This window comes from Lissotriton vulgaris, chromosome 3_1 (genome assembly GCF_964263255.1).
Source record: "Lissotriton vulgaris chromosome 3_1, aLisVul1.2, whole genome shotgun sequence".
In the NCBI taxonomy this organism is placed as follows: domain Eukaryota; kingdom Metazoa; phylum Chordata; class Amphibia; order Caudata; family Salamandridae; genus Lissotriton; species Lissotriton vulgaris.
In genome coordinates this window covers 52,153,982-52,168,137 of record NC_141689.1, presented here as the reverse complement: position 1 = coordinate 52,168,137, position 14,156 = coordinate 52,153,982, and the positions used below count along the sequence as shown (strand labels likewise).

At 38.9% G+C, this 14,156-nt stretch overlaps 1 protein-coding gene across 1 annotated transcript in view; it reads right to left on the bottom strand.

The window, feature by feature from the left end:
• Positions 1 to 14,156, bottom strand: part of LOC147725927 (long-chain-fatty-acid--CoA ligase ACSBG2-like) — a 279,020-nt gene that overhangs the window by 217,138 nt on the left and 47,726 nt on the right. The gene's annotated exons all lie outside the window — the stretch shown is intronic.

Here is a 14,156-nt window from a genome sequence, read left to right as displayed (position 1 = left end):
CCAAATCCAAATGTTTCTCATGAAAAGTCATTTTCAATCGTTCAGAATATCGTTGTTTGGGCAGATATGACCCAGGGACCCCAGTATGCAAGGGGAATTAGTCCCTCCTCTGCAAACGCGCCAGTGGCCTGCATTGCAGAGAGGTGTAAATAGGGTGTGGCCTCATTACACCTCTCTGCAATGCAGCCCACTGGCGCATACTGGAGGCTCCCGGTGGGCTAGTTGGCCCCCAGGGACCCCCAGTATGCAAGGGGAATTAGTTCCCCCTCTGCAAACGCGGCAGGGGGCTGCGTTGCAGAGAGGTGTAACAAGGGGCATAGCCTCATTACACCTCTGCAATGCAAAGAGGCTTATTAAGTGTATCTTAGTGAATACATATATTAGCGAGTATATATTTCCAGCTACCTATAACTGGTGTGAAACCTATGTTTTTTTCAGTGAATATATATATATATATATATATATATATATATATATATATATATATATATATATATATATATATATAAATATATATATATATATATACATACATATATATATATATATATATATATATATATATATATATATATGTACTCCTCCTGTGAAAGTCTTTATCAGCACCTGAATCTCCTCCCCCTGGCAATTGGCTGACCAATCAGAGTTCGTGGAGAATATGTCGAACTCCAAGTCCCAACATGCACTGTAGATGCATAGGTGAGATGGTCTAACATGAAGGAGTCAGTAAGCATGGGCTCGGTGCAAGCTTCACAGGTGAGTGGCACGGATCGAGGAGCAGATGAAATGGCCGTTTTTCCTCCTAGTCCCCTCTGACTGCAGCGACCAGCGTCTTCAGGTGTCAAACAGGGTGGGGGCGGTCAAATGTCAGACAGAGTGCCCAATTGAGATTAATGTCTCGATCCTCTCTTTCATCTTCCTGATGTTGCTGGCAGAACGCCGGAAATTCCAGTAACCTGGATCAAAGGTAGCTGCAAGCAGCGAGTTGCCAAAGTTTATTCCGGGTCTTTTGCGTGCTGCAGGGTCTTTGGACTGAGCCTTGGCAATCACAGAAATATTACAAGTGGTTCTTTTCCGAGGAGAAGAAACAAAGACCACGAGGGGAGTTCAGATTAAAACAGCTTTATTTCAAGGGTCCCAGCGCAGGCGGATGCATTTCGGCGAGTGAGCCTTCTTCGGCGCCCCATGCTGTTAGGATGCCGTCCATAATTTACTCCTCCTGTGAAAGTCTTTATCAGCACCTGAATCTCCTCCCCCTGGCAATTGGCTGACCAATCAGAGTTTGTGGAGAATATGTCGAACTCCAAGTCCCAACATGCACTGTAGATGCATAGGTGAGATGGTCTAACATGAAGGAGTCAGTAAGCATGGGCTCGGTGCAAGCTTCACAGGTGAGTGGCACGGATCGAGGAGCAGATGAAATGGCCGTTTTACCACCTATACATATATATTTTGGCGGTCGCCAGTAGATAGTTATAGTTAGGACCTATTATCTATAGGAAAAATGCAACATTCTATTGTCAATAACTTTAGCGTCAATTGATGAATCCTCGTTAAATTTTCAAAATTTTTGGCTAGCTCAGTTCCGCTCCTTCTCTGAAAATCTGTGTGTGATTGGTCCAGCGGGGCTGAGAAAAAAGAGAGGTCCGAAAACGTGTTTTCTCGAAGCAATTTCCAATAGGACCTTTAGCCAAGGCTACGGCCCGAACGGCTGAACGGAATGACACTAAATTTGGCAAAGAGGTAGTCCTCAGTTCCGACTTGTGCCTTTGGCTTATCTGGTGTCAATCTGTTCAGTAGTTTTTGAGAAAATTGTGGTTAAAGTCATTTATATATCTATGGGCGCAGAGGATCCACGGATTGTGCAAGGATTTGCCTCGTAGGCCAAGCGCACAGTCCCGATGACGCGCTGAATTGTAAGTGGCTATCAAGCAATTGTAAACATGCAAAATCAGGGGTACGAGGAGAAACATTAAGTTACTCAATTAATAAACAACGAGAAATACGTGAAACATTTACTGCTGAGTCGAAAAACTTTGTGATATAGAAATCCATCTTATGATGGCGGTAGGCAGAGGGCAGGACACTGATCCAATCATGAGTGATTTAATTGCTCAGAAGACGAGGCTGTATCAAAACTTTGCTACCAAACTAGCCGCTTAAACCGCATTTTATAGAGCAGAGATCTATGAGGTGGGAGAAAATTCGGGCCGAGTACTGGCTAAAAGGCTGCGTCAGAAAGAGGTGGAGAATTGGATTGCCAGTATGCAGGATGAGACAGGGCAAATCTATGACAAGTCGGTAGAAGTATTGGAGGTTTTTCATAAGTTTTATAGTAAGCTGTATATGGAGGAAGCTACATGTGGTAGTGAAGATCATGTAACAGATTTTAGTGAGGACACTGAAAATCTCCTTACTAACAGCTGATCAGAACGATAAACTGGATACTGCCGTTATATGAGAACAGTTCGAGGCAGCCTTGACATCATTGGCTGTTGGTAAAGCTGTAGGCCCTGACGGCATTCCTCTTGAATTAAGATTTTTCAGTCAGAGCTAAAAGAAGAACTTATGGCAGTTTTTTTGGAAGGTCAGAAGGGGAATGCACCTCCGTCCTGGAGGAACTCCATAATCACAATTTCTGAGAAAAAAGATAAACCACCTTTGATTCCCTCCTCATATAGACCTATATCACTTATCAACACCGATAGTAAACTATATTATAAGATTTTAGCGACATGCTTATCTGGCATAATTACACCGCTTGTGTCTAAGTATCAGCATGGATTTATTCCCGAGCGTGATTCAGTGGATCATGTTTTCCGATTGATCGCTCTTGTGGATTGGGCGCAAGCAACGAATTCCACAATGGGGGTAACCCTGTTGGATGCCGAAAAGGAATTCAACAGGTTTTCCTGGTCCTATCTGTGAGGCGTTTTAGAATGAAAGGGATTTGGGCCTGGAATACTACTTGCTTTGAAGGCCCTTTACCATTCCCCAACTGCGTGCATCCGCTTGGGTGGCCAAAAATCTACTCAGTTTTCAATCTTCCGCGGTACACGGCAAGGGTGCCCATGCTCCCTACTTTTATTTGATTTATATATTGATCTTTTTTTGAATAAGTTAAACGCAGCTGAGAATATTAAACACATTTGTTTATATCATAAAGATTACCGAGCCCTTGCCTACGCGGACGATATTGTTCTTGTTACCAGTGATATAAGTAATGCACTTCGAGCTATCAATGAATTGGCTGCCATTCTCGGGGTATAAGTTAAATATCTCTAAAAATAAAATTCTTGATGTTGGAGAGGATCCTTCGGCTAATGTAATCACTGTTCCGGAGGTTACCGTAGGAATTAAAATTTCTATCCCAGTATGCAATATTCCAGAATTAAATATGAGTGTGGCGCTGACAAAAGTTAACTCAACACTAGAGAGACTAGATCATCTTCATTTATCTTTATATGGAATATCCAATTCGTTAAAAATGCGGGTATTACCTACATTTTTGTATATGTTCCGTACAATCCTGATTGAATTTCCCGCTATATGTTTCAAGAGATTAGAGAGGATTTCATCTAGATTTTTGTGGGGCCATAAGCGGCAATTAAGGGACACTTAAGGGCTGCTTGGTTACAATAGCCAAACCTAGTTATTTTAAAAAAAAAACAAGAATATAAATTTTAAGGGCAACCCACTCAGTATGGAGATTGGTCAAGCGTCAGCTGGGGATTCCGAAGTTAAATGTGTATACTCCATTTGCATCATCTGAGATATTACCATATATCTTTCAGGATCAAATTGCTAATAGATGGACTCTTAAGCGGATCAAATGCTTAGGTGATTTGATGCAAAAGGGACATTTAGCCTCGTTTAGTGAGCTGCAAAAGAAGTTTGGCTTTGCTAAGTATGATTTTTTAAAGTTCTTTCAGATCCGTAGCTTTTTGCAGACCTTGGCCCCTGAGCTGGAACAGCAAATGAGGAAATTTCCTCTTGTTGAGAGTATGCGGGAAAAAAACTTCAATAGGACAATATTATTCTTTTCTTGTGGCAGTATTACCAGATGACCTCGAGAGTCGCCAGCTTAATTGGGCAACTAAGTTAAGTCTAGAAGAAAATAATATTGTTGAATCATTAAGGTTAGCAAACCAGGTACTCCTGACAGGGAGGATGCGGGCGCAGCATTGCATGGCTATGTTTGACCTATATTATACCCCGAGAAAAGTATCTAAATGGAGTACTCCAGCCGGGACTAAATGTAATTGATGTGGCCAATTCACTGCTTACGCTATACATATGTTTTTTATGTGCACCAAGTTATTTGAATTATTTGTGTCAATTGAACAATTTTTAGCATTAATAATGGGACTACCGTTAACTATAATTGGGTAATTGGTTTTGATTGGCGTTAGCTCAGAAATGTCTGCCCAAATAAGATTGGAGAGTATGAAACATTTTGTTTTCATAGTAGTGATACGTGCAAGTATAACGAACAATTGGATTAACCCGGACCCTCCTTCCTATTTTAGGTGGCGTGCTCGATTATTAGCAATGTATAATTTAGAAATGGCTATATATAAAATTAAAGGAAGAAGAAAGAGGGCTATGGGATTGAAGATTTGGGCACCTGTAACAGATTGGATTTAAGAAATACTGTATACACTATGTATTTTCTCTCTGTACTTATCTTTGTGTTCTTTAATTTTGTGAAAACATTTATTTATGTATCTGGTTTTTTTGTATGCTATATATTCTGCATTCCTTGCATAAAATTGGGATAAAACCAAATTAAAAAATTAAAAAAGAGAAAGATGATCATGCAGAATCTCAGCTCATTAATCTGATGGCTTGTCAACGTGGGACTAATGAATATTGGTAGCATCGTTGTGGAGAATTGAAATGTATTCTATGTCAGTCAGTCAGTCAGTCAAATATACTTTTATTTGATTCATTAAAAAAATCATAAAAGCATGGACAACCATCATAAAACACCATACTTTAGAATATACATTTTTAAAAAAGAACCTAAAAAGGTTTGAGGTTGATGTCTGAATAAGAAGATACTTATTATTTTAAAAATAATGACGAATATAACAATGCATTTGGGAAAAATCTGCTAATTAATTGGCTGCTTGGCAGGGTCGCATTTTACCAGTTCTTTTGCTGCGATTTTCCATAGTATTATGGCTCTACAGGACAGAGGAATTGACGATCCTCCGAGACATTTAATGACCGCTGCTCTACATGTTCTTATTTGTTCCTTCCTTAGAGCCTCCCGGAGAATGGATTTTCGGGCTTCCAATAAAAAAGAGCATGTGCATAGAAAGTGTAGTAGCGACTCTTCCCCTTGACCACAGAGACGACACTCCTTGGTTGGCCATGTTTGTTGCCATTTTGGGGTCAACTCCTTTGAGGGGAAAGACCCCATGCGTATCAAAGACAGATAATGTTTTTTCTGGTGGGAGAATTGTTCCAAAAGATATTGTTGCGGCTTCAGCCTCTGATAATCCTTAATCACAGCCCAGGCATGATGTTTTTTTGCAAAGGACGTTTTATCAGTTAATAAAGAGGTCCGTTTGATAGCGTTATTGACAACGATTTTAAATCCTGAGTACGTTGTGAGGGTGAGCCAAGCATCCTCTAGCTGTAGTGCCGACAGGGATTCCTTCAGGGCTGCTGTGGTTGAGTTAGCTAGGCTCTTTTGGTTTTCAATCTCGACCCAACAATAGTGGGCTAGGGTGTTATCTTCTGCCTCCCTCATCCTCCAGTAGTATTTTACTAAGGTGCCTTGTCTGGCCATAATCTGATTTTTTAGACCATATTCTAGGCGGATTTGTGCCTGTGAGGTGTGTAGCGGGATTGTGAACAGTCTCTTAAATAGTGTAGATTGTGCTGTATTTAGGACTGTGGCATCTTTGGTGTTCAGAATTTCTGATCCGTATGAAATGGAAGGTAAAAATTTTGCAGCAATCACTTTAAGCAGGTGGGCAGTGGAGCATCCTATAAGTTTTTTCCTTAGAGTTTTAAAAGCGAACAACAGTTGTTTGGCTTTCAAGCGACCTTGGTCCAAGTGTGGTTTGAAGTTAAGCTTACAATCTAACTGAAAGCCCAGGTATTTGTAGCACGTAACCCTTGTCAATTGATGCTCACCCAAATTCCAGGAAAAAGTTAGACTTTTCGGAGTTTTAATAGATTTCGAGAAACACATAACTTTTGTTTTTTTATGGTTAATCGTAAGTTGGTTCGAGGTGGCATAGTCTCCTAGTTCTGTGATCAGTTTCTGTAGGCCTATGGGAGTTTGTGCTAGCAGGACGATGTCATCAGCATATTGGACACAAGGGATCGTTTTTTTTCCCAATTTTGGAGGGTCTGCTTGGATTAACCTGAGGCGCTTATCAAGATCGGAGGTGTAGATGTTAAATAGACAGGGTGCCAGTACGCAACCCTGTTTTAGCCCATTAGATGTTGGAATTTTGCCGGTTAGACTGGACCCGTCTCCTTTCTTTATTTGTACCCACGTATGTGAGTATAGATTGATGATGGCCTTCAGGAGTCGTGGCGGAACCCCCCAGTCTTGCATTTTTGCCCATAAATTGGCTCTTGAAACTTTATCGAAAGCCGCTTTTAGGTCGATAAAGCAGGTGTACAGGGGCCTAGATTTTGCAAATGACTGATTGGCTATGAGGGTAACCGCTGAAATATTGGTGAGGGTGCCCATCCCTGCCCGGAATCCAGTTTGTGTGTAGGGTATTAAGTTTGATCTGCTGACCCAAGCCTCTAGCTCAACCAAGAGATTGGATGCGTATAATTTCGCCTCCACAACTATCAATGCGATTAATCTGTAATTGGAGGGATCCGAGCGGGAACCAGACTTGTGGATTGGGTTAAGGATACTTCCTCTCCAAGACTCAGGAATCAAACCGCATGTTATGGCTTTGTTAAAAAGGGGAGTAAGGAGGCGAGAAAAGAATGGTGGGTCGTGCCGAAACAGGGCATTTGGTAGACCATTAGGGCCTGGAGCTCCCTCAGGTTTTAAGTTTTTTATTATTTTTAGTACTTGTTCGACAGAAAAAGACTCTGAGTCTTGAGACGGTTCATGGGTCAGTGTGTTATTGGCTTGTCCTCCGCCACCGGCCCTGTTTGCTGTTATTGTTCCATTATTCAGGGCAATTGGAGATAGAGTTTCATTGTATAGATGTTCAATGTGGGCTCTCCAGGTTGTTTCCATTACATCCGAGTTATGATGTCGATTCCTGCCATTAGTTAACTGATTAATTTGATCCCAGAAACGCTTGGAGTCCCTTAATTTACATGCATAGAGTAGTTTTGCCCAGATGTGTTCATTGTACTCTTTTTTGGCCAATCTTATGTCCCTGTTATGCTCCTTTCTTGCTTTTGCAATTGTGATCAGGATTCCCTGGTGGTGTTCTGGTCCCCGTGATCGTAATTGTCTGATGTACTTATTTAGTTCTCGTTTTTGTTTCCTCAAGTGTTTGGTGTACCAGGCTGCCCCCTTTAAATTTCCTGCTTTATGGCCTTGGACGTGCTTGGAATATTTGTTATTTATGACATGGATGAAAGACTCCCAGGCCTTTATGCTCAGTGTTTCTAGATTAAATCTTTCCAAAAGGCTGGAGTATATACATGTGATATCCTCAATGTTTTCCTTTTTCCAGCAGAGGCGTTTTAAGTTGTAACATTGGGTTAAGGAAGACATCGCCTTTGGTTTCTCTGGGAGTGCGAAACTACCTAGTAAAGTGAACGATTGTGGTAGATGATCGCTTTCTGCCCTATTTTTTATTTGAAAGTTCTCAATGTACGGGAAAAGGTCGTAATCCGTAAACGTGTAATCGATGGTTGAGCATGATTTTTGGGTGACCCTTGTATGTGCTGGGGGCCGATCTGTTGGGCTTTGACCATTGAGCACTTGCATTGAGAGATCATTCAGGCGAATTGCGCATCTCTTACCAAGGGAAACCTGTCGATTGGAGGCTAGTGTAGCCCCCATTGTGTCCTTATTGCAGTTGTGCTGTAAATTCATGTTGAAGTCACCCGACAGTATGATGTTAGCATCTGGGTAGGCTAGTTTTAGTGTTATTAGAGATGTAATAAGTTGTTCGATTCTTAAGCTCTTTTGCTTAGATGCCGGATGGATGTAGATGTTGAGTATGAGGAGAATGTGGAGCAACGAGGCCTTTAGTTTGACACATAACATCCAAGAGCAGTCTAGATCTATTATAGAAGCGTGCCATGGGATTTCTATTGAAATAAAGGTGGAGAGGCCCCCTTTTGCTCTTCCATATTTAGTTGTTCTTTTAGCCGGATTCTGAAATTCTTTGTAGCCGATTATTGGAGAGGGGCTTTTCTGCCATGATTCTTGAAACAAAAGAATATTATACTGTGTTATGAAGTCCATGAAGTCAGGATTTTCTAATTTTGTGTGCAGGCCATGCACGTTCCAGGAACATATGTTGCAACCTTGATATGTGTGAACTTAGGAACTCCAACATCATTCCTCACCCTAAGCTGTGCTGAGTACACTTGGGATGATTTACTAGAATTACTTCGGGAGGCAAATTCGAATATAAAAAACATTGAATACAAGACACCTGGAGAATTGTGCTCTTTGGAACCTGTTAATGTATGCAGGTACTTCAATCATAGATTTGAGGCTATGATGTATTTTATCTGCAATAAAAAAAATCCTCCTCTTGGAGAAGTTGTGGATTTCTTTTGGAGAAAGGAGTATCAAGCAAGAGGTGCTCCTCATATACATATGCTGGTATGGATTAAGAACGCTCCCAAATTTGGAACAGATGCGAATGATACTGTTTTGAGTTTCATTGAAGAATATGCACATGTGCGGTACCCAAAAGCACAGAAGAAAACAACTTAAGAGCACAAGTGTTACGATTCCAAAGCCACCAATGTGGAAAATACTTTCGACAAAAGTACAAACCTAAGGACAAATTCTACACCAAATGTTGTTTTGGATTTCCACGTCCTGTAATATCGAAAGGAAGAGTGAATAGTTTTATGTCATCTTTGCGACATAGTATCACAAGAAAGGCTCTAAAAATACCAACAATTTAAGAATAAATGAAGAGTCAAAATACATAAATGACTAAAACCCAGTCATTTTGTCCATGTCCAATGCTAACATGGATCTTCAATATGTTGCAGACAATTCCATTGCTGTTGCTCGATGTGTATCATCTTATATTACAAAATCAGAAAAGACAGAATTGAAAGAAATATGGGAAGAGATTTCTCACGAGAAGACTCTAAGTAAGTTACAGTTTCAGTTTGGAGATGTTATCGCATCAAGAAATTGGAGCATATGAATGCTCAGATCGGTTATGATCGGCAAGTCTATACTCCAAATCTAGAAAAATCCTTTATGTGAGTCTAGGTCTTGCAGCAATGCGAAATAGGGTACTGAAATCTGTTCAAGAAATTGAATATTTAGCAGCAAAAGATCCAGAAAGTAGTGATATTTTGAAAACTAATATGTTGGACACATATTACCCAAACAGAAGTCATCATATTCAGAACATATGTCTCTATGAAGGTGCTGCAAAACTACACTTTGAAATGGAATACTACAGAGAACATCAATGATGGAAAATATGGAGTCATTTGGTGAAAAAAACAAAAGCAAATTTGATTAATCACAGGAAGCTGAGTTGTGACACTGCTGATAAATGGGAATTTTACTATTTAACCATGGCTTTCAGAACTGGAATTACTTGGAAATTTCCAGAGCTATGAAGATTCCTTTAATGCTTGTGAAGATAGCATACAATGCAGTGCTTTTGCAAATTATGTGAAAATGTTGAACAATGAAATTGATCAAGAAGCTACAATTGCAGCTGAGATTGCTAGAGACAGTTCTCAAGACAGTCAAAGTTCTGCTGCGCAGAGTCAAGATCCACTAGGACAACCAATTGTTGAAAATGAAGCAGCAATCGCCATGAATGAGGTGGAAACAGCAATGTATCAAGCTCAAGAAGATGTAACAAACTTAGGAAATTTGGAAGAACAACTAAATGTTGAGCAGAAAGAAATATATGAGCAAGTGAGACAACATATTGACCATGGATTAGTTCATGAAAAGAAAGAGTGCTCATGTACGTCTTTTCAACCTATCCGAATGTACATGAGTGGACAAGATGGAACAGGAAATTGTTTTTTAATTAAAGTAATTACAAGTTATGTACAGAAAACAACGGATTCACATTTGTCTTGTTTTGTCACGGCTCCAACTGGGTTGGCAGTATACAACATTAAAGGAATTACTTAACATTGTTTACTAATGCTACCAGTGAATTGGAATATCACAAGCTATATGGAGAAGCTTGCTGTGAAGTTTCAAGAGTCGTGAAGAAAATTAAAATTCTCAATGTTGATGACATAAGCATGTTCTCAAACTTAATGCTTGCCTTTGTGCATTTAAGAATGCAACAAATTCTTAAAACAGAGTATGACGTATTATTTGGAGGAAAAAACGTCATTGTTTTAGGAGTTCTACTGCAACTGACTCCTGTAAAAGGACAACCACTTTTTAAAGCACTTGCGCATGAAGACACCAGAAAGTCTCTGGGTAGTGTTGGAAACATGAACATTTGGTCATATTTTGAATACAAAGAACTAATTACAAATATGCAACAGGCAAATGATGTTGATTATGGAACTATTCTCCAAGATATAAGGATTGGACTACTGACAGAACTGGCAAACAAGCTTTACAGACTTGATTACTTTCCAATTTGTTTCCAAATGAAAATATATTTCCGGAGAAAATATACATGGAAATTGCAGATTAGACATCTGTAATCTGCTTAATGCCAACACTGCGTGAGTGTTCTATATTCAACTAACAACTTGTGAAACTGGATAATGAAGAAATTATCAAATTGGAAGCCATCAATAAAATAGAAAATGAAAGAATCACTATTCTTTTGAACGAAAAATGTAAGACAAAATTGGATTCTTAAGAAAAATCTATATCTAAAACTGCTGGTTTAGAAAAGAATCTTTATGCATGTAGGAACTGTTGGATCATTTTAAGGCATAATTTGGATGTAGATAGAGGTTTATTTAATGGAGCAATGGGCAAAGTTGTGGATTTTGTTCATTATCAAAATAAAGATGGTAGTAAATTCTTAAAGATTAAATTTGGTCAGATTGAAGAAGTGAAACAAATTGGTCGCTGTCTGTTTGTTTTTTGCTTGTTAAAGATTTCTATGTCCGTGGACAACAGTTTCCATTTTCTCCGGCATACGCAGTGACTATTCATAAATCTCAAGGTTTAAGTGTTGACAGTGCGTTCCTGAACATTAGAAGTGCAGTGTTTATGGAGGGTACGGCATATGTTGCTTTGTCCAGAGTCAGAACATTATCTGGTTTGTTTTTGATTGATTTTGAGGATACCAAGATTACTGCAGATGCCAACTGTGTCAAATAATACAATAGATTAAGAAGAACATATGCTCCTCATTTAGGTCAATATCCTGTATTTGAAAAGCATGCAGTTGCTTGAAAAAGAAGGTATGAGAATATCTGTATTGAAGGTGTAGAGAAGGGAAAAAACAAGAAAAAGTGATTGCAAGCAAAACGAAAAAGGACACTGTTGAAAAGACTGTTGGTTTTCAGTTTGAAAACAGTTCTGGTGTCAACTGCTATGCTAATGTAGAGGTCAATGTTTTTTTTTTCTTGAAGGTGTGCAACAGCAAATTATGGAGAATCAGGAAAAAGATTTTGTTCTTTGTTACATTCTCTTTATGAAAAATTGAGAACAGATCAAAATAAAGTACAAAGCATTTCTGATGTTCGTAATCTTTTGGATGTATGTTCTGGTTCTACACAATTTTCACAAAATATCCAACAAGATGCTCAGGAGTTTCTAATGTATATGCTAACAGAATTGGAAAATGAAGATGTAGACATAGAGAATATTTTTGGCCTTTGTTATAAATGGGAACATCAATGTGAAAATTGTATGTAAACATGTAGCACTAATGTAGACACTGAAAGATTTTTATATTTGACATTACCGGACGGTAAATCAGTGTCTTTCAGTAAATTAGTTAAAGCTGCAAACCAAAACATGGAGTGTAGGCAATGTAAATCAGAAATGTTATCAACATTATTTATCCAAAGATATGGAAAATATATAATTTTAATGATGCAACGTTGTACAGCTGATGGAAGAAAATTGGACACTTTAATAAAACATTTTGTTGCTGCTCAACTACCAATATCTGGAAGGACTTTTGTAGCAGTAGCATTAATTTTCCACAATGGCCCTTCAATAACATCAGGACTTTGCACTGCATATCTCAAAAGTGAGAAAGGCTGGAGTCTTTGTAGTGATGCTGAGTTGGTTTTCAAACAACGTTTGCCTTTCGGATTGCCAGATTCCTAACTAATATTTTTAAAGACAAAGTTTTGAGAAGATAATTCAGCCTCTGAGGAATTTATTGTTATCATTTTATAGGATTATCATTGGACAATTTACATTAAAAAAAACTGCAAAAATACAATTTGACCTCAAGGAAATGTTTGTATTTGAATAATGGACTTTTTGTTGCACATTGTCTCGATGTATAATTTTAAGTGGCAATATTTATAGTGTTTATAAATTTAAGTTATAACATTTTCCTAGCAGTAATCATTTTATATACGTGTGATTTTTATTAGCTAGTATTTTACTACAGATGTATTATTGTTTTTTTTTAAACAATCTAATTGATTGTTTTTTTTATTGCCCGCTGTAATGTGATAAGTACAATTGAAATCGCTGTTTCTAGTGAAATTCAATATATTCTGAAAACAGCAAAAAAGGCAAAGAAATTACTTTGTAAAATGTTCAATTTATGCCGTGCTGTTAAAAATGTATTATTATATGTTATAAAAATGTTTTCTTTTTTTTACAGATCTTATCATATTTATCACCATTTAGATTATTAAAAACAAGTGAATAAAATGTGTACTGTTTTTCACATGTATTACTGTTCAGGTAAGTTTAGGTAAGTCTTAAAATGGAGAATGAACTGTCTTCTTTTCGTTTTGATAGCATTTCTTATCTGTGATAGGCCTGTGAAACGCTCAAATTCACAGTGCACTGCTGATGCACTTAATAGTGCGCGTTCAGTAGTGTGTTAACTCGAGTTTCCCTACTTTATTTTTCCTTGCAATATTATATAGCGCGTACTCGACAACATGGCATGAGCACAATTTACATTACAGAAGAACACATTCATTTGTGGTAGGTACAGGGAGACAAAGAGACTTGCCTGGAATCACAGGATGCTGAGCTCATGCCGAGATTCGAACATAGCTCTCCTGCTCTAAAGTTTGCTATTTTAAAACTTGTGGCGGGAGGTGTGTCTAAAAGTGTATATTGGTGCTGGCCATCAATGAGAGAGACCTGTGCATTTTTCAAATGGGTGGTGAAAAAATATGAGTATGTTGCTGGAGATGTATGCTTTTACCACGCATACATTTACAACGAAATTCGTTGAAATTGCATGAATGGTAAAAGCATGTTTTTTTTGTAAATGTAAATGTAAATTGATACTTGTATAGCGCACAACTCACCCGCAAGGGTCTCAAGGCGCTTGTACGAATACCGCTCTGGAACCCATCCTGGCTTTCCCTGTGAGGCGTCCACTCCTGGGCACCTCCAAGGTGGAGGCCAGGCATCCTTAGCATTGTGGGGGCCGTTGTGGAGATTAAGCAAGCTATTGCCCAGAGTTGCAGAGTGGGACTCCATAATTGGAATAGGCACCAAGGCGAGAATTATCAGGTCAGTGGAATTTCGAGCCCAATACCCACCGAGGCATGGAATTGAACCCTGGTCCCGGGCTAGACCTCTGCATCAGGGTCTGCGGCTCTAATCATTGAGCCACACTTAAATATTTTGATAAGGTAAGTATGGATATAGGGTTATATGTTTTGGGGTACTGAGGTATATCTTTTGGGGTGTTTGGGTATTTTAAGGGTTCAGATATAGTTTTGGGTTATGGGGTACAGGGGTAGTTTTAGGGTTTAGGGATAGGTATGGGGTTTTGGGTACAGGGGTATGTTTAGGGTTCAGGACTAGGTTTGGGTTTTGGGGTATAGGGGTATTTTTAGGGTTCAGGGGTAGGTTT